Here is a 23,075-nt window from a genome sequence, read left to right on the forward strand (position 1 = left end):
TTTGCTACCAAAAGGATTGGAAAGGGCTAAACACCCATTGAAAACCAAATGAAGGAACCACAACGTTCAACCTAGGGCATGAATTTTTAAATACCTGCTCGCAGTTCGTTTCTATATATAGAAATTCTATACATAGTCACATTTTAAAACTTAGCATAAATAATATGAAGAAATTAAAGAGAATAATGAAAATAAATGAGGCAAAAGACAAACTTGCTAAGATAAACACAAAAAATAGAATGTATAAAGAAACAAGAAAATTTCACGTAATTGAAAATACACTTTAGGGGCGCCTGGGTGGCACAGTCGGTTAAGCGTCCGACTTTAATCAGATCACGATCTCGCGGTCCGTGAGTTCGAGCCCCGCGTCAGGCTCTGGGCTGATGGCTCAGAGCCTGGAGCCTGTTTCCGATTCTGTGTCTCCCTCTCTCTCTGCCCCTCCCCCGTGCATGCTCTGTCTCTCCCTGTCCCAAAAATAAATAAACGTTGAAAAAAAAAATTAAAAAAAAAAAAAAAAAGAAAATACACTTTAGAACATTCAATAAAAGTGCTAAAATTTTAAAAGGGACAACAACGTAGTCAGATACAAATAATGTAAATGAATATTATTTGAAAGACTAAAGAACAGCAAATAGACCAAAAAGAAAAAGTTAAATGATTCAACGATAATGGTCTAAGATTTAAATCCATGCATGGAACAGTGGCATGTGTTCTCATAAGAGAAAGCCAGAGAGCACCTCATAAAATGACCCTTTATATATATGCAAAAAGCTTTTATTTTCGTATTTTTTAAATGAAGATTCTCCTTATTCAGAAAGTAAGAGTAATCTAACATATGGGTAATTTTTTTTAAATTTTGTTTATCATTTATTCAATTTTTGAGAGACAGAGCATGAGCAAGGGTGGGGCAGAGAAAGAGAGGGAGACACAGAAGCCAAAGCAGGCTCCAAGCTCCGAGCTTTCAGTACAGAGCCAGATGTGGGGCTCCAACTCATGAACTGTGAGATCATGACCTGAGCTGAAGTCAGACACTTAACCGGCTGAGCCACCCAGATGTGCCAGTATATGGATAAAATTTTAATGAATTAAAACATTGATCACATTTACAATAGTAAATTATCAGAAACATTTAACTCTAAACAAAGTATTTAAAAAAAAATTTTTTTTAGAGACAGACAGAATGTGAGTGGGGGAGGGGCAGAGAGCGAGGGAGACACAGAATCCGAAGCAGGTTCCAGGCTCTGACTCAAACCCATGAACCATGAGATCATGACCTGAGCTAAAGTCCGGCACTTAACCTACTAAACCACCCAGGCGTCCCATCAAAGTTTTTGGTTTTTTGGTTTAAAAAAATTTTTTTTAATGTTTATTTATTTTTGAGAGAGAGAGACACAGAGTGCAAGCCAGAGAAGGACAGAGAGAGAGGGAGACAAAATCTAAAGCTGGCTCCAGGAGGGGTGCCTGGGTGGCTCAGTCGGTTGAGCGTCCAACTTCAGCTCAGGTCATGATCTCACAACTTGTGGGTTTGAGCCCCGCATAGGGCTCTGTGCTGACAGCTTGGAGCCTGAAGCCTGCTTGGGATTCCGTGTCTCCATCTCTCTCTGCCCCTAACTCACTCACATCCTGCCTCTGTCTTTCTCAAAAATAAATAAACATTAAAAAATGTTTTTTTAATGAAATAAAATAAAGCAGGCTCCAGGCCCTGAGCTGTCAGCACAGAGCCCTATGTGGGGTTTAAACTCAAGAGCTCTGAGAGAGATCATGGCCTGAGCTGAAGTCCAGCGCTTAAATGACTGAGCCACCCAGGTGCCCCTCAGGTGCCCCTCAAAGTGGTAAGTTAAATACAATATAGGCACAATGGCCAGCTCCTGCTGCAAGCTGGGTTCTATCCCCTACGGCTTACTCAAGGTTTTCTCTACTGCAATTTTACTTGAGTATTTTGAGTCACTAAATTATTCTTGTCAATATACAAATATACTTTAATATTTCCCTTATCTTAAAATAGATATGTATTTATTGGTAAATCATTAGTACCCAGAATATAAAAACTGCATTTATAAATCAATGAGGAAAAGAGAGCTAACCAAAGAGAAAAATGGACAAAAGCCTTGAAATGACACTTGAAGGCAATGTGCAATGGGCCAATAAACATTTGACTTCACTGGTGTTCAGTGAAATGCATATTAAAATCACATCATAATTGATAAAATGAAAATTTAAAAAGGCAACTACGTCTTGGCAAAATTATTCAACAACTGGAACTTTACAGTGCTTTAAGAAAAAACAATTTGTAGAATTGTTTGGCTTTAATGATATATATGTTTTGTGTGACTCAGCAATTCCATTTCTAGATCAATCCATCATGTGTTCACTGAAGGTCATGTACTGGAAAACACATGAGCGTAACCTAGGAGATTATGACTACTGGCGGCATTATTCATAAGAGTCCAAAACGTGTAAATAGCAGGTTCCCTTCAACATCTTAATAAATGAATAAACTGCGGTGCATTCAAATAAAAGAAAATTAAACAGCAATGAATGAGAATGAAAAAATGAGTCATTCTCACAAATATAGTTCCCAGGAAAGAAAGTCAGACACAAAAGAATTGCCAACACTAGTGTGAGACATTAGAAGAGATCGATCTTTTGAGGGTAATTAAGGATTACATGGAACACCTTCTAGGAAGGTGGTAACATTCCGTTCTTTGATCTAAAGGCTGCTGAGTTTCTGAAAATTCATCAAGTATATTTAAAATATATGTAGTTTTTTCTAAGTATATGCTTAAATTAAAAGTAGAAACAAAAAAAAAAAACCCAAAAAACCTTGATCTCAGTGCCCTCAATTACTATACATTACATGACCTATTATAATTCATCTTCTCAACTAAGTGTTCTGAACTTGCTGCATTTAGGGTATCCACTTTCTCATGCTGCTCTGTCTTTTATACCCACTGCTCAACAGTAAGACACTTTTTAAGGCCACTGATGACCCTAAACCAATGGCTAGTTTTTAGTCTTTATCTTAACCTCCCAGGAGCGCTTACTTGACACATTGATTACTCCATTGTTCTTGAGAAATGTGTGTCCCTTAGCTTTGTGACACTACATTCTCTCCACTGGCTACTCCTTTGTAGTATCTCTTGCTCAATAGTATGAATAAAACCAGAAAAATGGCATAGATAGAATTCAGAGAACACCACAAACTTCAAATTACCTGTAAGTACGAAAGTACGTGCTGATTTTCAGCAGAGCCATCTCTCAAGCTTTGCAGACAGCTAGGGAAAGGGAACTGGGAAGAAGGCTTGGAAAAACTGCTGAGGAAGAGAAAATTGGACAAGAAAGGTCCATGATTGATCTAAGATCCCCTTAGAAAGAGAAAGTCCACTGTAAGTGTGAAATAACTGAAAAATATTTCTGATAAATCAGAGCACAGACAGAAAAGAACAGGCATAATAGTGTGTGGGGCTCAAAGTGACAAGATTGAGAAGCACAGTTTCTGAAGGATGAGGGTAACAAGAAAAGGAGTGTCCTCCTTTGTGGACTGAAAGGCAAAAAGACACAAAAAAGGAGCAAAGGGGGAATATTGGGATCCTGCTAGAGAAAAGAGAATAAAAAACAAAATCAAGGGCATTCAAGCTCTTCTCCCATTAACTAACTAACTAACTAACTAACTAACTAAACAAACGAGAATTTCCTATTCTTGAAACAGAAAACTTGTAACCCATTCCCCCCCGGCATCCTGTCTGCAAAGTGTGTAGATGTAAGCTGTCTACACATTGCTGCTGCAGGAGGAAAACAGAAGGAATCAAACGCTTCATCCAATGAAAATTCTCTCTCGGGAAACCAACCACAAAGCAGAAGAAAACTGCAGCACAATATCCCAAACTGAATCAATCCTCAGGTAAGCTCTTGTGGACCTATAGCCAGAATAAGAAGTGTACATATTAGGGAAGAAATAAAAGCTGACTGAACTCAGAAAAGAAGAGGAAGAGGAGGAAGAGGAGGGAGGAGTAAAAGGAAGAAGGGAGGAGGGGGAGAAGGAGGAAAAGAAAATTATAATAGCGTTAACTACTGAATTATATGAGGTACCCAGGGAGAATAGACTTAAACAAATAGTAAGGGACTTTGGAGAAAAGTTGGAAAATAATCAAAGGAATGACAATGAGTTAAAATAAGAAGTGGAAAGAGTGAGAAGGAAAGTGGTGAAAATGCAAAACAAGCAAATATTTAAAAAATCATAAAATATGGAGTCTCTGACAATGAAAAACAAAATAACAAAACAGCTTATATTTAATTGTTTAATATAAAAATTCCTGGAAATAAAATAACTTTTTTTAATATGGAAAACACCCAGTAGGCGCCTGAAAGCCTTTCTTTCTTTTTCTTTTCTTTTCTTTTCTTTTCTTTTCTTTCTTTCCTTCCTTCCTTCCTTCCTTCCTTCCTAATATAATTTATTGTCAAGTTGGCTAACATACAGGGTACACAGTATGCTCTTGGTTTCGGGGTAAATTCCTGTGATTCATTGCTTACATACAACGCCCAGTGCTCATCCCAACAGATGCCCTCCTCAATGCCCATGACCCACTTTCCCCTCTACCCCCCAACCCCCATCCTCCCATCAACCCTCAGTTTGTTCTCTGTATTTAAGAGCCTCTTATGGCTTGCCTCCCTCCCTCTCTGTTAGTAACTATTTTCCCCCTCCCTGCCCCACGGTCTTTGAAACCCTTTCTTGAACTGACTATGGAGAAATAAAGTTGGAAGCAGTAAGTCACTCCTGGCAAAGTGACACATAGTTGAACTGTTAACACTTACTGGGATGGCTGCTGTCTGACACCTCAACCCGAATCACAACAGCTCTGTCCTCCTCATCCATCTTCTCCTACACTAGGACTACTGCTAAAAGTCAGTCCACCCTTGGCATTATTCAAATTCCCTGGTCGGTTCCAGTCATATCTCTCTCTCTCTCTCTCTCTCTCTCTCTCTCTCTCTCTCTCTATATATATATATATATATATATATATATTGAGCCAAGACCTCTTGTCTCTCTTTAGGCCTAGACATCAAAGGGTCCTAGCCCAGGGACTCCCCTCACTTTGCATTTGCCTCAGTAATCAGCCTTTGAATTATCTGCACTCACTGGCTGTGGTAAGGTATGTTTTGACATATGATACTTTTAAAGGTGAGAGAGCTGGCCAGATTGGGCCTTAACAAGGGTCAACTCCAAGAGCTATGTTAATAAATCCATAAGACTTTAATGATTCAAAAAAAATCTTTAGGACTTACAGGCAAATCCTTTTGACTTACAGGCAAACTGATCAATAATTTAAAAGGACAAGAGAATTAGACTGACATCAGATTTCTTAAAAGCAACATAAAAAGCAAATTAAAACTAAAACAATAGAGCAGCATTTTTTAATGAAAAGAAAGTGAACCAAAGATACTCAAAAACACTGTCGTTTTTTGAGTGCCAGAAAAATGGCTTTATTTTTTTTTTTAATTTTTTTCAACGTTTATTTATTTTTGGGACAGAGAGAGACAGAGCATGAACAGGGGAGGGGCAGAGAGAGAGGGAGACACAGAATCGGAAACAGGCTCCAGGCTCCGAGCCATCAGCCCAGAGCCTGACGCGGGGCTCGAACCCACGGACCGCGAGATCGTGACCTGGCTGAAGTCGGACGCTTAGCCGACTGCGCCACCCAGGCGCCCCAAAAATGGCTTTAAATGTACAAGAACACAGGTTATACTGTGCTCTCAAGCTCTCCTTGAAGAACCTTCTTGAGAAGAAGCCAAAAAAGAGGTAATGCAGAATCTTCAGCAAAAGTTACTGTGATAAGCATTTACTACTGAAGTGCAGAACTAAAACTGAGGGTAAGGTATGGAAGAAGGTGAAAGAATGGCAAGTAAGCGGCATGTGTTCTCACAAAATAAAAATAATGCAACTAAAATAATGGAAGAAAGGGGCACCTGGGAGGCTAGTTGGTTAAGTGTCTGATGACTCTTGGTTCTGGCTCAGGTCATGGTCTCACGGTTTGTGAGATCGAGCTCTACTGTGGGCTCTGTGCCAACTGTGCGGAGCCTGCTTGGGATTCTTTCTCTCCCCCTTACTCTCTCTGCCCCTACCCCAATAGCACTCTCTCTCTCTCTCAAAATAAACTTTAAAAGAAAAGTAAAATAACGGAAGAAAGAAAAACAAGAGGAACATGGACTAAGTTCATTGATTGGCATAGGCAAGAGGCAAAGTCAAAAGATAATACTGAAATTCAACATGGGGCGCCTGGGTGGCGCAGTCGGTTAAGCATCCGACTTCAGCCAGGTCACGATCTCGCGGTCCGTGAGTTCGAGCCCCGCATCAGGCTCTGGGCTGATGGCTCGGAGCCTGGAGCCTGTTTCCGATTCTGTGTCTCCCTCTCTCTCTGCCCCTCCCCCGTTCATGCTCTGTCTCTCTCTGTCCCAAAAATAAATAAAAACGTTGAAAAAAAATTAAAAAAAAAAAAAAGAAATTCAACAAACCAACTAATAAATGCTTGTATAAGAAATAAGGGTACTAAGAGCACTAAAAAGGTACAAGATAATTACCAGAAAAAATATCAACTAAGTAGCAAATGAAACATAAAAATGAAAAGAGCAAAGTAAACACAACAAATGCAGAAAGAAATATGACATGATACACAGAACAATTATATAATTATATATGTAATTGTGTAAATGCATGAAAATTATTAAAAATGAGTTATATCACTCATATCAGTAAATACAGGTGGACTTAAATATTAAAAGAAAACTTTTAACTTTACTAACAAAGAAATGCCAAGCTATACAATTCTGTACATAAGTGATATACCTAAAATAAAAGGATTCAAAGGCTAACGTAAAGATCAAGGACACAATGGTCAAGTGTCCAATGATAAGAAAGTAGATTTATGATCTTAATAGACAAAGTAAAGTCAAGCCAAAATTAAAAAAAAAAATTAAGTGTGACAGAGGAAGACACTTTCAATATGAAAGCCACAATTCCCAATAAACATGTAAAAGTTATGAATGTGAATGACCAAATAAATAATACACCACTGTCTTAAAGAACAGAAACTATAGAAAACAAAATGAGATGAAAAGAGGTTTTAAGGAAGAAACAGAAACTCACTACTAAGAGAAGATTTGAATATCTTTTGGAGCATAAGGTAGATCAACTGATTAAATAAGTAGGGCCCCTGGGTAGTTCAGTTGGTTAAGCGTCCAACTTTGGCTCAAGTCATGATCTCGCAGTTTCTGGGTTCAAGCCCTGCGCCAGGCTCAGTGCTAATAGCTCAGAGCCTGGAGCTTGCTTCAGATTCTGTGTCTTCATCTCTCTCTCCCCCTCCCCTGCTTGTGTGCTCTCTCTCTCTCTCTCTCTCAAAAATAAATAAACATTAAAAATATTTTTTAATATTTAATAAGGAGATAGAAGACCTAAGTAGTATAATCAATAGGATACAGTACACTGCATGAATATAAAACAAACTTTATACCTACTTAACAGAAAATACACCTTCTTATTAAGTGCATATGGATCATTTACAAAAATTGATCACAAAATCCATTAATAATTTATTGATCCTTAAGAAAGGATCTACACTACTATAATGTAGAAATGCTGTAATACTCTCTTATTGCAGTGCAATAAAGATAGAAAATACTGACACCCCTCATAAGCAACTTTCACTTAAAAATTTTACTTACAAAAGAAATTTTTCTATTGAAAAACTCTTGAAATACTCTTGAATAATACTACAAACTAAAAATATAAAATATATAAAATGATGATAAACTATATTATATGTATGTATATATATATGTATATATATATATATACACACACACACATTCAAAGTAGTGATCAGAAGAAAACTAACAGCTTAAACCATTATAGCAATAAAAAGCAAAGAATTAAAACAAATAACTTTTTCCAGTTCCTCTTCCTTTTCTTCTTCCTCTTTCTCCTTATCTCCTTCTTCTTTCCTTCTAAATTAATGCATCAAAAGCTCTTTGGTGGGGCAGAACAAGGAGGGTAATGGCTCCAGAAGGGGTAGGCAGCTATGGCAGAGTTGATCAAAATGATGAGAACATCCATAGCCTCCCGCATTACCAACATCCCCCACCAGAGTGGTACATGTTTTACAACTGATGAACCTACATTGACACATGATAATCACATGAAGTCCACAGTTTACATTACAGTTAACTCTTGCTATTGTACATTCTATATGTTTATAAAGATACGTATAATGACATACATCCATGGCATCATAAAGAGTATGTTTACTGCCATAAAATTCTTCTGGGCTCTTACTGTTTATTCCTCTCCTCAAAACCTTGAAAAATCACTGATTTTTTTTACTGTCTCCATAGGTTTGCCTCTTATAGAATGTCATATAATTAGAATCATACAGCATACAGCCTTTTCAGATTGGCTTCTTTCACTTAGTAATAGACATTTAAGATTCCCCTGTGTCTTTTCATGGCTTGATAGCTTATTTCTCTTTAGCACTGAATACTATTCCATTGTCTTGATGTACCACAGTTTTATTCATTCACCTACTGAAGGACATTTTGGTGTCTCCAAGTTTTGGCAATTATGAATAATGGTGTTATAAACATCTGTGTACAGGTTTTTGTGCAAACATGAATTTTCAATTCATCTGAGTAAACACCAAGCAGACAAAATGCTGGATCATATAGTAAGAGCATGCTTAGTTTTGTAAGAAGCAACCAAACTGTCTTCCAAAGTGGCTGTACCATTTTGCATTCCTACCAGAAACGAATGAGAGTTCCTGTTGCTCTATATCCTTGTAAACATTTGGTGTTGTCAGTGTTCCAAGTTTTGGACATTCTAATAGAGGTGTAGTAGTATTATCGCTGTTTGAATTTTAATTTCCCTGATAACACCTTTTCATATGCTAATTGCCATCCAGATTTTCTTTGATGAGATAGCCATTAAGGTCTTCGATCTATTTTTAAGTTAGGTTTTTTGTCTTCTCATTATTGAGTTTTAAGTGTTTGTATATTTTAGGTAGCAGTTTTTTATCTATGATTTGCAAATATTTTCCCAGTCTGTGGCTTGTCTTCCTATTCTCTTGACATTGGCTTTTGCAAGGCAGAAGTTTGTAATTTTAAAGAAATTCAGCTTATCAACACTTTATATCACGGATCATGCCTTTGGTGCATCCAAAAAGTTATTGCTATGTTCAAGGTTATTGAGGTTTTCTCCTCTGCCTATCTTTTAGAATTTTATACTTCTGCATTTTATCATTAGGTCTGTGATCCATTTTGAGTTAATTTCTTTTTTCTTTCTTTTGTTTTTTTTTTTTTTTTTTTAGTTAATTTCTGTGAAGGATGTAAGGTCTGTGTCTAGAATCTTTTTCTTTTCTTTTTTTTTTTTTCTTTTTTGCACGTGGGTGTCCAGTTGTACCAGTATCATTTGTTGAAAAGACTACACTCCATTGTACTGCCTTTACTCTTTTGTCAAAAAACAGTTGACTATATTTATGTGAGTCTATTTCTGGGCTCTCTGTTCTGTTTCCTTGATGCACTTGTCCACCTCTTCACCAACATTACTTTGTCTTGATTCCTGTATCTGTACAGTAAGTCTTAAAGTTGATCAATGTCAGTCCTCCAACTTCATTCTTCTCCCTAAATATTGAAGTGGCTATTCCTGGTCTTGTGCTTTTACATATAAACTTTAGAATCAGTTTGTTGACATCTACAAAATAATTCGCTGAGATTTCTAGTGGAATTGTATTGAATCTATAGATTAATTTGGGAAGAACTAACATCTTGACAACATTGAGTCTTCTTACCCGTGAACACGTAAAAATGCAATTTTAAAAACTGTGGTTAGGGTCACCTAGGTGGCTCAGTTGGTTGAGTATCTGACTCCTGACTTCAGCTCAGGTCAAGATCCCAGGATCATGGGATCAAGCCCTGCCTTTGGCTCTGCGCTGAGCATTGAGCCTGCTTGGGATCCTTTCTCTCTCCCTCTGCCCCTCTCCCTGTATGCTCTCTCTCTCTCTAAAACAATAAAAGTAAAATAAATTAAATAATCCTAAAAAACATTTTTTAATTAAAAAAATAAAAGCCTGTGGCTATACCTATATTGGAAAGAAGTTAACTTTTAAATAAAGACTGAAAAATAAAGCCTGAAAATATTTTTGATGAATTTTCACCTTCTTCACTAAAATTATTGTAAATTAGTATGTTCTACCTTTCCAACGGGAAAAAAAATTTCAAAAATAACCTTAGTGTCCTTTATGTTGCCCATAGTTAGTGTACCACACCGTCCCCTCCTTTTTAAATCATCTTTGGCTTAAACATGTGTACCTAGGACGTAAGAAGGGTGAGAGGCTGAGAGTTCTTTTTCTATATGGCAAGAACTGCCATCAGCATTTTGAAAAGGTCTCTCTTCAAACAAGAGAGGAACAGTCACTTCAAGCATGGACTTGTGGGTTCAGATGGAAGCAGTTTCCATGTCCCAGCTCTGCCTAGTGCTTATATGTCACTGTGAGTGACTTAACTTCTCCAAGCTTCAGTTCCACTGCTTAAGAAGTGAGAAGCATACAAGAACCTTCTTTTTCTTTGTTGTGAAAAGATAGTGAGATGATATGCTTTGTACGGTGCCTGGTATGTGACAGCAATCAATAAATTGTGTGCCTTTAGTTTTTTACACATCTCTTATGAGCAAAAAGTACTCCATGTATTTAAGTAACTCATGTCATATAAGAATATCAAACCCCAAATACTGAAACAAATACATGGGATAAATAATGAGTAAAGACTATTTACTTCACCAAACAGATCCACGCAAGATCTTCTTAAATTCTGTCACTATAGTCCATTTACTTTTTATAAATAATTTCTCAGAGACATTTAATGAACATATAAACATATATAAAAAGAAACACAAGGAATTAAGATCTATATACATAAAGAATATGCACATCACATTTATATAATGCCAGGCATCCTTAGTCATGCTAAAGCACTTGAACATTTTCTTATCTGTACCAGCTATTCTAGATCATAATCAGCTAGAGGGCAGGCCAAGGTGGTATTTAACCTTCTTTGCCTTGTACTCATATAAACTAAAAAATATTAATGTCAACAAGCTGACTTGATAGAAAGTTTCACAAATCTAATGCTAGTATTCAAGTGTGAAATGCAGAAAAAAAATATACATTGTTTTGTCTGGTATCTGCTTTTCCTCTGGATGACTGTGTCGGGGAGCAATGAAGTTCTCCATCCTAAGGGCTCAATGGCCCGGGCTGCTCAGATTTAGAAAGAGCACGAACATCCCGGGTATAGAAAGCCGAGTTGGAGGAGCGTCTCAAGGTCAGGGGGACCAGAACAACAGAAAAGTGCATCACCCGGCTACTGTGTGGTCGGTGAATTTAGGTGAAAGTAGTTCTAAGAAATGCACTCTCAACTTTGTAAGAGATTCCTGTCATATTCTAACCTCACCACGGGGAGAGAAGGTAGAGGGCTTCTACCAAACGCTTGAGGTGAATACAGAGGTGTTCTCTGTTCCACCGGCAGCATGAGGAAGAGGGAGAGGATGTCTGCTCTGTTCTTAGCCCTTCACCTGCAAGCTCCATCTGGGAGGACCCATCATCTTCTGCCCACAAAGAGATAGTCTATCTCTCTGAAAAGATGCTCTGGAGGAAACAGAACACTGAAGGGGAATTTAAAGGGCAGCGGAAACAATAAAAGACATAAAAGGTCAATTGATCTAAACACTCTGGCAGCCAGAGCTCTCCGACCCCTCAGCATTTGGAGAGCAGGAAGGCAGTTACAAAGCGCGCTGGGTCAGGGCATGCATGAAGTGACTGACAGGGAAACTGGTTCTTCCTTGAGCTCAGTGTATTTGCCTCAACCACAAGAACACTTAGGAAAAGCTTGCCTGTCCTCTGCACAGTGTCTTCACTTTTAGATCAAATCGTTCTTCAGGTGAAAACTGTCACATGGAGATGGTCGATTACATTGGCTCTTTGAAAGAAGAATAATTTCTTGGAAAGCCTCCTCTTTCAGGGGGTATAAATGTCTTAAATATCCATGGGCATGATCTCATACTGGCTAAAATAGACAGTTGCTACTATCTAGGCATATGTTAGTTAAATGAATGCTACACACACACACACACACACACACACACACACACACTCACACACACACACACACACACACACACACACACACACGCAGAAGATGTTTGTTTTTCCTGGAGGTTCTATTCATGGAATGCACTTTATGTTTTCTTAGAGAACAGTTCTGCTTTTGTAGACCATGAAGCCGTCATGTATAACTTTGTGACCTGCTCTTTTGAGCTTTAACCACACCTTCATACTTTTCCCTGCTCTACTCTGGTTACTGATGGAAGGTAAAATAACTTACTAATTCTATGCCAAATCATATTGTGCCTATTTCTCTGTGCCTCTGTGTGTGAGGCTGCTTGTATATGCAGTGCTCCTATGCTCTAAGTCAACATGCATAAACACCTACAGCCTTAATGATGGTAAAATGCTGGTAAAATTCATTGGAAAATAACTTTAAAGTGGATGCGATTCATTCCACATCGTTTTAAAAAATTTTTTAACATTTATTTATTTTTGAGAGACAGAGACAGAGGACGAGTGGGGGGAGGGGCAGAGAGAGGGGGGTACACAGAATCCAAAGCAGCCTCCAGGCTCTGAGCCGTTAGCACAGAGCCCGATGCGGGGCTCGAACTCACAGACAGCAAGATCATGACCTGAACCAAAGTCAGATGCTTAACCGACTAAGCCACCCAGGTGCCCCCATTCCGCATCTTTATGGTTGCACTTATTTGATTTTCAAGATTATTTTGAGTGTGTGGCAAACTGTTGCTCTCGTCATAGTATGTGTAATTCCACAGGGGAGAGAAAAGAAGAAATAGGGAAGGTTAGGAAAATGTACACAACAATGATGCATTTAGGTAGAGACAATAGAAATTGCTAACCAGCATGCATTTGGTTGTAAGATTTACTTTCACAACATCTGCTAGACTTTCATTTGTAATATTGGCGTTAGAAACTCTAGCAGTGTATTTTTACATTTTTTTTTTTTTTAGTTTTTAGGGGAAGTCTTTTATTATCCTTATTGTTGAAAACATATGGATGAGTAATCTAGCAATATATATTAGAAATGTGGAAGTCATAACTAAAAATATCTAAATATCCAAGATACCTATAATGTCTGACCTAGATCAGAACAGCATAAAAAACAACTATTCTTAGCCTGACCCCTAGTGTTAACAGCAAATAAGCATGGAATCTGACAGTGTTAGACCAAGACAAAATTATTTAAAAAGAAATACATAATAATTTTTTTCATTATAAAATAATTCATCTTTAGCGTGTAAATACTGAGCACAGGAACATCAATCCAGAAGGAGCTGAGAGATAAACACCTTCATTTGATAGAAGGGAACATCCAGATCATTTGATAGAAGGGAAAACTTCCTTTGGTAGTCTGACTGGTTCTGGGATGACAGAATTAGTCTGAATTAGTTTACAGAGCCTCGTTTCAGTCTTTGCACCCCCTCCACTGGCCATAAATCTATTTTACAACTGCAGGAAGACAATATTCTGACTTTTGATCCCTGTCCTCACCACTTCCTGAGCACTGCTATGGCTAAGACATGGGTACACTCAGCACCTGCTCGGAGCTGGCAATTAAGTTCAAGTTACTCAGAAGGCACAGTAGAAAGGGCCAGAGAAAGAATTTTTTCTTTATTAATCAAGTCTGAGTTTAGAATTGTCTGACTTTTCTCCAATCAACCGAGGCAATCTTAGTAATTATCCACCCATTTACAAGACATTTCCAAATATAGCTCTAAATTCAACCAACTCAAATGTTTCCCTCTGTTCTCTGGAAGGAAGAAATCTCTTCTTGTGGAGGAAGCCCTCTGAAGCTTTGAACAGGATGTCCCCGAAAATGAAATTATCATCCAGGGACTGACTTTTATTCATGACTTCAGGTGATATTCTTGGAAGATAAAGAAAAGGAGAATTGTGAACTGCTTGCTTATTTTTCTGAAGATCTGGAACATCCAGATCTTCTGATCTCCTTTGCTCTCATATGCTATACTTGTTTTAATACCCCCACATCTTTATTACTTTTTCTTATTTATGAATTTTTCTACTTTTTTGATCCTAAATTCAGTTCATAAAAGCTTTCCCAATGGAAATTCTTTAGTTTTAAATCTTAGATAATTTCAACTTTGCCTCTTATTACCAAACTAATATGCACATTTACTTCATAAGCCTGGAAATTGTCCCCAACATGTTCTAAGATACTTCTGATAAAACTAACCAAGTTGATTTTTCACCAGAAATCTGAATAACTGATGTCCCAATTACCACTCAATTTCTTACCTTGGGAATATGTGAGGGGGTATATTTATAAGCTGATTAAAGAAGGTCATGCTTACAGGTAGCCTAATTGTTACTGGTTTTAAAATGACACAATTCTCGGGGCACGTAGGTGGCTCAGTCAATTAAGAGTCCGACTTTCAGCTCAGGTCATGATCTCACGGTCTGTGAGTTCAAACCCTAGGTCGGGCTCTGTGCTGATAGCTCAGAGCCTGGAGCCTGCTTCAGATTCTGTGCCTCCTTCTCTCTCTCTGCCCCTCCTCCGCTCATGCCTCTGTCTATCTCTCTCAAAAGTAAATAAACATTAAAAATAATTAAAAACAAAATAAAATGACACAATTCTCCTTGTCTTCCCTGTTTGTTCTCTTGTCTTTTAGTGTATTGATGGAAACCTCTGAACAAAAACATGATTTCAGAGATGTTGTCAAAATAAACTTGCAATAACACTTTGCAAAATTTTGATAAAGCAATTGCAACGATGCAGTTATATATACATTTGAATTTTTGCTGTGTTTAGAAGTTTGCCCATATTAAAGAAACAACAAACACAATAAAGATAATAATTTGGGGGGGGCATACTAATTCTTAGATCATGAACTATGGTGACTCAGCCATCCTTGAATCAGCTTCACTGCTATCCCTTTTACCCACCCCTTCAGAGATCCTTGATTCCTGTCTGTTTTCCAAACATGGAGCCCAGTAACCTAACCTTTCCGTGAGCTTCTCCAATAGTATTCTGATCAATTTCCTTCATTTTATAATGTTGGTTTCTGTTGCTTGCATCCAAAAACCCTAATTAACCCAGGGTAGCAACATTACGAGTAACAAGCAAAAGCTGGAATTGGTTCCAGGCAAAATAAGGCAGGTGGCAATGACAATTCCTAGCCATAAACCCAGAGAGGAACGTAACACTCCATGGAATGAAATGGCTGGATTAGTTAATTAAATCACCACCTGTGCTTATCCAAAATCAAATTCCTACTTATGGCAAGACGTTGCACTGCTCTGCTATGGAGAGTAAGAGACGTTCCAGACCCCAGGGTGACAAAATGCCAAGCCGCAGCCCTGTATGAGGCAAGCACAGTTATAAGAAGCAGTAGGGCAGACGCAGTGAACACATTTTGATTCACAATAACGCCATGGTCAATCGAACGTAGTTTTCTGGAAGAAAATAAAAAATAAAAATTCAGGCCTGGGGAACAAAAGTCCGTCGTGAGCCATCATAATAAATGGGTTCAATCGTCCCTCATTTCCCAGTCCTGAAATAGTTCACAGACAAGAGCTTCTTGAATAAAGGAAGGCAAGGTGGACTTCAAAATAAACCCTGAAATATATCCACTATGTATGGCCTATGAGATTTTTTCCCACCATAACCAAAGGGTCCTAAAGCTACTTACCAGGGTAATTCTTTTTTCCGAAAAATTTTTTAATGTTTATTTATTTTCGAGACAGAGAGAGAGACAGAGTGCAAGTGGAGGAGGGGCAGAGAGAGAGGGAGACACAGAATCTGAAACAGGCTCCGGGCTCCGAGCTGTCAGCACAGAGCCCAACGCAGGGCTCGAACCCACGGACCGCAAGATCATGACCTGAGCCGAAGTTGGACGCCCAACCGACTGAGCCACCCAGGCGCCCCATACCAGAGTAATTCTTTAGTGGAATGAACACACCAAATATTTCAAAGACTATCAGGCACTGTCTCTGAGCTAATTGTTGGAACCCCAAAACATTGCTTCATACCCCTAGTCTTATTCGAGGCTTATGAGCCACAGGAGAACAGTGAAGTTTTCACATTAGCTTCCTGGAAAAACTAAAAAACTTCAAACTCATTTCATGGTTATGTTTAACGTTCCTGAGTGTGTAGTTTGAATAGACATCTTTAGAAGCAGGCATCATCCCTACATTGGTGCCACTGACTAAAACCAATGATTATATAGGGTCAAGGGCAAGTCCCTGGAGTCCCCTCTTCCTACCAAGCAGCACACCATAAATCTCAGCACTCCCCCTTGGTAGGGAAAATAGCAGGGACTAGGAGAACCATCAAAAACTTTAAAAAAACTAGGTAATTTCACATCCTCATTTAGTTATACAGTTTGATGCAAAAATGAACGGGCTTAAAATAGCAAGCGTTTGGGGGGTTGTTGATCTGAAAAAAAGTGTTCATTCTGACTTGGTTATAGAAAGATAATATTTCTGGACATTGAGTCAAGGTCACTAGTCATTTTCTTTTAGGACACCGGAGACATTCTTCTAGGTCTTTATTTTTGCTTTAGAGAAGTCACTTCTCTGCTTCTGTGATTTTTTTTCTTTGATTTTCTATAGTTTCACTATAATTCACTATGTGTTTCTTTTTATTTAATCTGTTTGGGTTCATTGGGATTCTGAATGGGAATACTGAGATCTTCCATCAGTTCTGGAACACTGTAAGCTATCATCTTGTGAAGCATTGCTTCTGTACCATCCGTTCTTTTCTCTCTTTCAGGAACTCATGTGCAGACCTTGCTCTCTTCTGTTAGCTTCTTAAACTCTTCTCTATTTTATATCTTTTTGTCTCCTTATCCTCTGTTCTAGATGATATCTTCTGATCTCTCCTGATTTTCTCTTCAGTTATATCTAATTCATTATTAACATGTTCATTGCATTTTTAATTCAAATTTAGTTAATTCATTAATACAATTTGTTTTCACAAGTTTTTAGATTTATAGAAAAATTGAGAAGCTAGAACAGTTTCCATATACTCGACACTCCGTTTCTGCTATTATTAACATTTTACATTATTATGATACATGTATTACAATCAATGAAGCAATGTTGATACATTATTATTAACTAAAGACCATAGTGTATTTAGATTTCCTTATTATTTCCCTAATGTCCTTTTTCTGTTCCAGGACTCCATCCAGGATACCACATTAAATTTAGTTGTCCTCTCTCTCTCCAGGTTCCTGTTGGCTGTGACTTTCCATGTCTTGACTTTCCATTTCTTGACTTTCCATGTCTTCAATGACCTTGGCATTAAATGAGTACTGGCCAGGTGTTTTTTAGAATGCCCTTCTGTTGGAATTTGTCTGATGTTTTTTTCTCGTGATTAAGCTGGGATTGTAGGTATTGGGAGGGAGATCACAGAAGAGCTATTATCATCACATCATAATAAGCATACATACTATCAATATGACTTATGAGTTGTTGACACTGGCTTTAATCACCTGGCTCATGTAGTGTTTGCCAGGTTTCTCCACTGTAAAGTTGTAACCCCATTACTGTACATTTTGGGAGAAAGTCACTACGTGCAACACACGCCTATAGAGTGAGAGTTATGCTCCCCCTCCTTGAGTATGGAGCATTTATTAAAATTATTTGGAATTCTTCTCCATGACAAATTTATCTCCTCAGCATTTATTAGTTTATTCAATCTTTTATTTATATATGTATAAACATGTGATATGTATTTTATTCTACTTTGAACAATAATCCAAGAATATTCATTTTGTTGCTCAAACTATGCCAATCATAGTTATTTCAATGTAAATAGAAATAATACTTACTTTAGTAACTATTATCTGAATCTCTTGATGATTAGTTTGATTTTTTTATTTTTCTTAGTTTTTGATCATGTTTTCCAATATACCATGCCATTTATATTTTTATTTATTTTTACTTAACTGCTAGATATTGAACATGAAGAATTGGAAAGATCACAGGAACCTGTAATGGCACTATCCTTCTCCAGAGAAAATTTGCAGGGACTTCTGACAGGAGCCTAAACACAAAATAAATCTCATGTAATCTCAATCCAATCAGGAAGGGAGAAGATATGTACCTCGTGTAAATCCTTAAGGAGGTTGATCTGTTTTCAGTTTAGCTTTTAGAGTGGAGACTTTGAGAGCCCTGGGCACTTACCAGGGACCTTTACAGCCCTTGAACTCCAGTTTTTGCCCCACAAGCCTGTGAAATGAGTGAAGATTTCTTAGACTTTCAGTATCTAGGAGAAAGTTGGTCCCTCCTAATAGCTAGAATCACCTCTTAGGTACTTTTGTTTTCCTAGATATTTGTCCCTTAATTTTCCATAGGTGTGACAGGTCTTTGATATCATCCAAAAGATTAAAAAAATATCTTGCACATCTTCTCTATTTCTTCTTATGTGCACTGCTGTCTGAATGTCTGATGCATTCTGCCTTAACTTATAACAAAACTTCTGTGTTGAGAGTGAAAAATATAAAGGGTTTTGAGAAAGGAGAGACATGGGTGGCTTATTTTTCTCAATTTTGTTTATAAAATATGACAGATATGAGACAATGAAAATATAAAGAGAAATATTCATGGAAATTAGAGTCATATGGAGAGTCCTTTCTTAACTTCAATTTAACATTTCTCATCCTTCATTTCCTGTGACATCTTTAAGCAAATATATTAAGTTTAAGCTTTCACTTAAAATTCTGTTTTTGTCCCAATGCTATGATCATTTCTATTTCTACACACAAACTGGCTGCAAATCAGAAAGAATACACAGCCTATGGTATAATTAAATAATCTTTATGCAGGTCATGTGAAGACAACCCCACATAAGCTGACTGCCCAATCACTTGGAGAGACCTATCCAATTCATCTGCAGTAGAATGAAATAGCAAATATTGCTGTAAGGAATATGTAAGGAAAATTTAAATAGTGACACTGAAATCTCATTTCCCCGAAATTTGAAATGGTTTAGGTACTAATATTTTTCCCTCATCTAGGATTGATCTGATGCCTCCAGGAAGTTCTGAGTCAGTTATGTAGTTTCAATTTTCAGTGTGATGACCCTGTGTTACTGGTGTCTTTTAAGCATAGATTAGGAGTCAGAACCTTTCTGCTGCCTTATTTTCTTTAATTACTGTGATACCGCTGAAAATATATTTAGCTCTTGGGCCAAGAAACTCAGTATGTAAGTGACAGCGATTTCTACGGGGCAAGCAGTGCTTTTCTGAGCTGTCAGATAAACAGTGTTTGATATGTCACATTACACCTTCTTTTGAAACAAGGGTAAAATAATTTGGATGGCTATTGTTCCATTAATTTCACCAGTATTTGAAATACTAACAAGGGTATCTCTATAGGTTAAAAAACTGCTGTGGCAGAATGCAAATACTGGCAGTTGATACATAAGTTGTCTATATTTAATTTTCCTTTTTACCCCATTCAATTTATAGAGAATATGAAGTATAAAGGCAGAAGAGGTAGAACACAGAAAGGAGATATTCTGTCATTCCGCACTGATCAGCCATTTATTAAAATGAAGTTACCAAGCAACTTATTTAGAATAGCAAGACAGTTTCTGAAAGCTGCTTCTCTAGATACTGAAATATTTTACAGAAAATTAACAATACAGAAAAATTATATTTTAATGCTGAAGGTTTACAGTATAATAACTTGGTGAATCAGGTATCTTTTATTTTTGTATTGATATCTTGGCTTTTAACTGCTTAAAATCACATAGGAAGTCCAGGGGATGTGGTAATGTGGAAACTGGTATATCCAGGCTTTTAATAATCTAAAACGTTAAGTGGGATTGAATTTGTATACTACTCTATCTTGAAAGTTGTGTATGTCAGGATAAAATTCAACTTAAATAGTCTCTTTTGTCTTTCATTATAGAAAAACCAAAAACCACAGATCAATACATGTTACTCCACCTAATTCTTCATGTTTCTTTTATTCTTTTCCAAATTATACTCAGTTTGCCCTCTATGTTTGAATGCTGCCAGCTAAAAAAAAGTCCAGAAAGACCAGTATAAAATAATATTTTAAGCAGTATATCCTATCAAAAAAAAAAAAAAAAAGAATTTCTGCAACAAGGAAACCACAACAAATGGTGAACTTTAACAACGCAATGACCTTGATGTCTCAGGTGCGTAATAACATACCAGTCAAGGGGTTTATGTGTGTCATTTAAAAAGTATATAGTAGTGTCCAATGTCACCCTGAGAAAAATGCTTCATAAAGGAAGTTCAAAACCTACTGACTAAAAAGGTGTAGACTCCAACGCAGGGGTGCTGAGGCTCTCCTATGTTCCTTACTGTCAGGGAGATTGAAGGAGAGAGTACAGAAGACTATTTCCACACACAGTTCCTATGGTGACCCTGATCTGACACTCCATATGTTAGGTCCCCCAAAACATCACCTGGACCACATGTTACTATCATTCACGTGACAGTATCAAATATTTTGGGGGAAATGCTTGAAATAGGGATAAATTCTATGTTCTTATTATCAAAACACCACCACATTAAAAGTTATAGTTCGTGAATTAAATAATCTGTGTATTTTCTGACTTAAAACTGTTTTTTTAACAGTGACTAAAGCCATTATAACTTAAGAAGCCAACAGAGGGCACTTCAAAACTAAAAGTGAAAGTTTAGGAATTAAGATATCAGAGTTATAATTCTGACTTGTCCATTGACTTTCAGTAAGATTACTTATCCAAGGTACTGTAGCCTTTTCAGTCTCAATTTTCTCGTTTGCAAAATGAAGAAAATTGAACATGAATATTTCTTAGGCTTCTTATACTCCCAATAATGTATCTGAGATGGAGACCACAGCAGAATTTGAGGAAGTCCCATATGCTGGAGAACGAAGGCAGCAGCTGCATAGCGTCAGGATATCTGGACTAGGCCAGGGCAGTGGAACTAAGGTCACATCTAGTTACGCCTTCATCAGAAGGAAAAATTGGGCCTACTCATTTGGTATAACATCAGTCCTCTCCAAAATCTGTTTCATCACTGAGGGTGTGACCAAAACCATGTGTGCTCCAAGAGCATTTCCTTGTCCCCCGCAGGCATCAGCAGCATGCTAGGTCTAAACGATGTGGTGCCTCTAAAGCTTCTACACCCTTATCAAAGGTGAGACAGAGCCCCAGGAGGCCACACTTTCACTTCTCCCTCACTCTCGGCCTTTCCACCACTGCTGTGTTGAATTGACAAGAACTAACTTTGTTCAGCCTGATTCTCCTTATCTCCAGTCACCAAAGGAAGCCACAGACCATCAGTCAACTTCCAGTATCTTAACTGTCAAAGGCTCTGCCCGTCCCTTTTACTGAACCTTTTTCCACCTCTAGCTTCTGAGTCCTTTCCACCATGCCCTCTAGACCTCACCTTTCATCATCAGCAAATCTCCCTGCATGCTTAGCATCTTCTCTAAACATTCCTTGCCTGTTCTTGATGTTGTAAAACCTGGCTCTCCCCCAAGGACCTTACTTCCTCTTACCCTCTCTTACCTTGTATGGTGTGCTGGAAGGTGGGGCAGGTGATTGACTTGCTCTTGATTGCTATTCTCAAAGTATTTTCCCTTCCTCCTAAAGACCCCTCAAACTTTCACTCTCCTATGTCAGATAATTCTCTTTATAACTTTTTAAAAATTTCCATTCATTTCTATTGATTTTAGTTCCTAGCTCCTTTTATGAGAGAGACTCTCTACTGCTTTAATTCTTGGCCATTTCAGTATGCATGTAGCTATTTTTCTCCATACTCTACCCTCTCAGTCACTGGATCACCTCTCCACAATGGTCTCATTCACCCACTTTCCTCACTCACTCCCATCGCCATACCTAAGATCTTGTCATTACCAATAACTGTAGAACAAAATGACATCCTCTCTTCACATCCAAATCGGCACCACTAAGTATAAAGGGCAATCCGCTGCCCTGGTCCTAAACAGACACTTGTTCAACAACAGCCAGGGACAAGTGCTCTGAGACACTGAGAATTCAGACTGGCCCAAACTACTCCACTTTTGGAACATAAAACATGGGGCCACTGGGCATATTTTTCTCTTGATAGAACCAAAGATGTGTATTAAGACTATTTGTACCATTTATATCTGTGCTATTTTAATGTAAAGTATAAAATCCATAAGCTTTCCTTTTTTTTAAGTTTATTTCTTTATTTTGGGGAGGGGGGGGCGGAGAGAGAGAGGGAGAGAGAATCCCAAGCAGGCTCTATGCTGTCAGTGCAAGGAGCCCGATGTGGGGCTAGGACTCATTAACCATGAGATCATGACCTGAGCTGAATTCAAGAGTCAGATACTTAACTGACTGAGCCACCCAGGCACCTGCGTAAGCTTTCTAATACACAGATATGTACCCTGCAGCACTGAAAACAAAAACCAGAAAAATAAGAGTTATGGAAGGATTAGGAGATTTTTATGGAACTAAAATGTTTTCAAAGCAAACAAAATAATAGGTCCTAGTAAAATCCACTCAAGAAAATAGGGATTTGGATTTACTTTTTGAAAGCAAATAAAATGAGATTGACCAGGTTAGTTTGTTCACATTAGGGCTATGATCATCTAGGTTATTTAAATTTAAATTTTGAAAGCAAGTTATTGTAAAATTCAAAGGATGTAGTTTACCCTAGCAAAAGAGCTCTATTTGCTAATTACAGGCTTAATGTTAAATTAGGTCCTTTTTCTCTGCAGCAGCAAAGTAATCAAATAAGAATTCCATGCCTCTATTAAACATTTACTTTAGAACCCACTAATTATACCAGATTTGTTTGGGTAGCACTGGCAGATGTCCTGAAAGGCGATGGAAAATGCAGTTACTGTTTCATAGAAGACAGGCACCCACGTAGGACAATCCTGGTGTCAGAGCAAGGTGTGTGAGTGCATGTGTAGATCAAAAACTGTACT

The sequence above is a fragment of the Herpailurus yagouaroundi genome, unplaced genomic scaffold (assembly GCF_014898765.1).
Source record: "Herpailurus yagouaroundi ecotype Mexico unplaced genomic scaffold, PumYag 165, whole genome shotgun sequence".
Taxonomy (NCBI): Eukaryota; Metazoa; Chordata; class Mammalia; order Carnivora; family Felidae; genus Herpailurus; species Herpailurus yagouaroundi.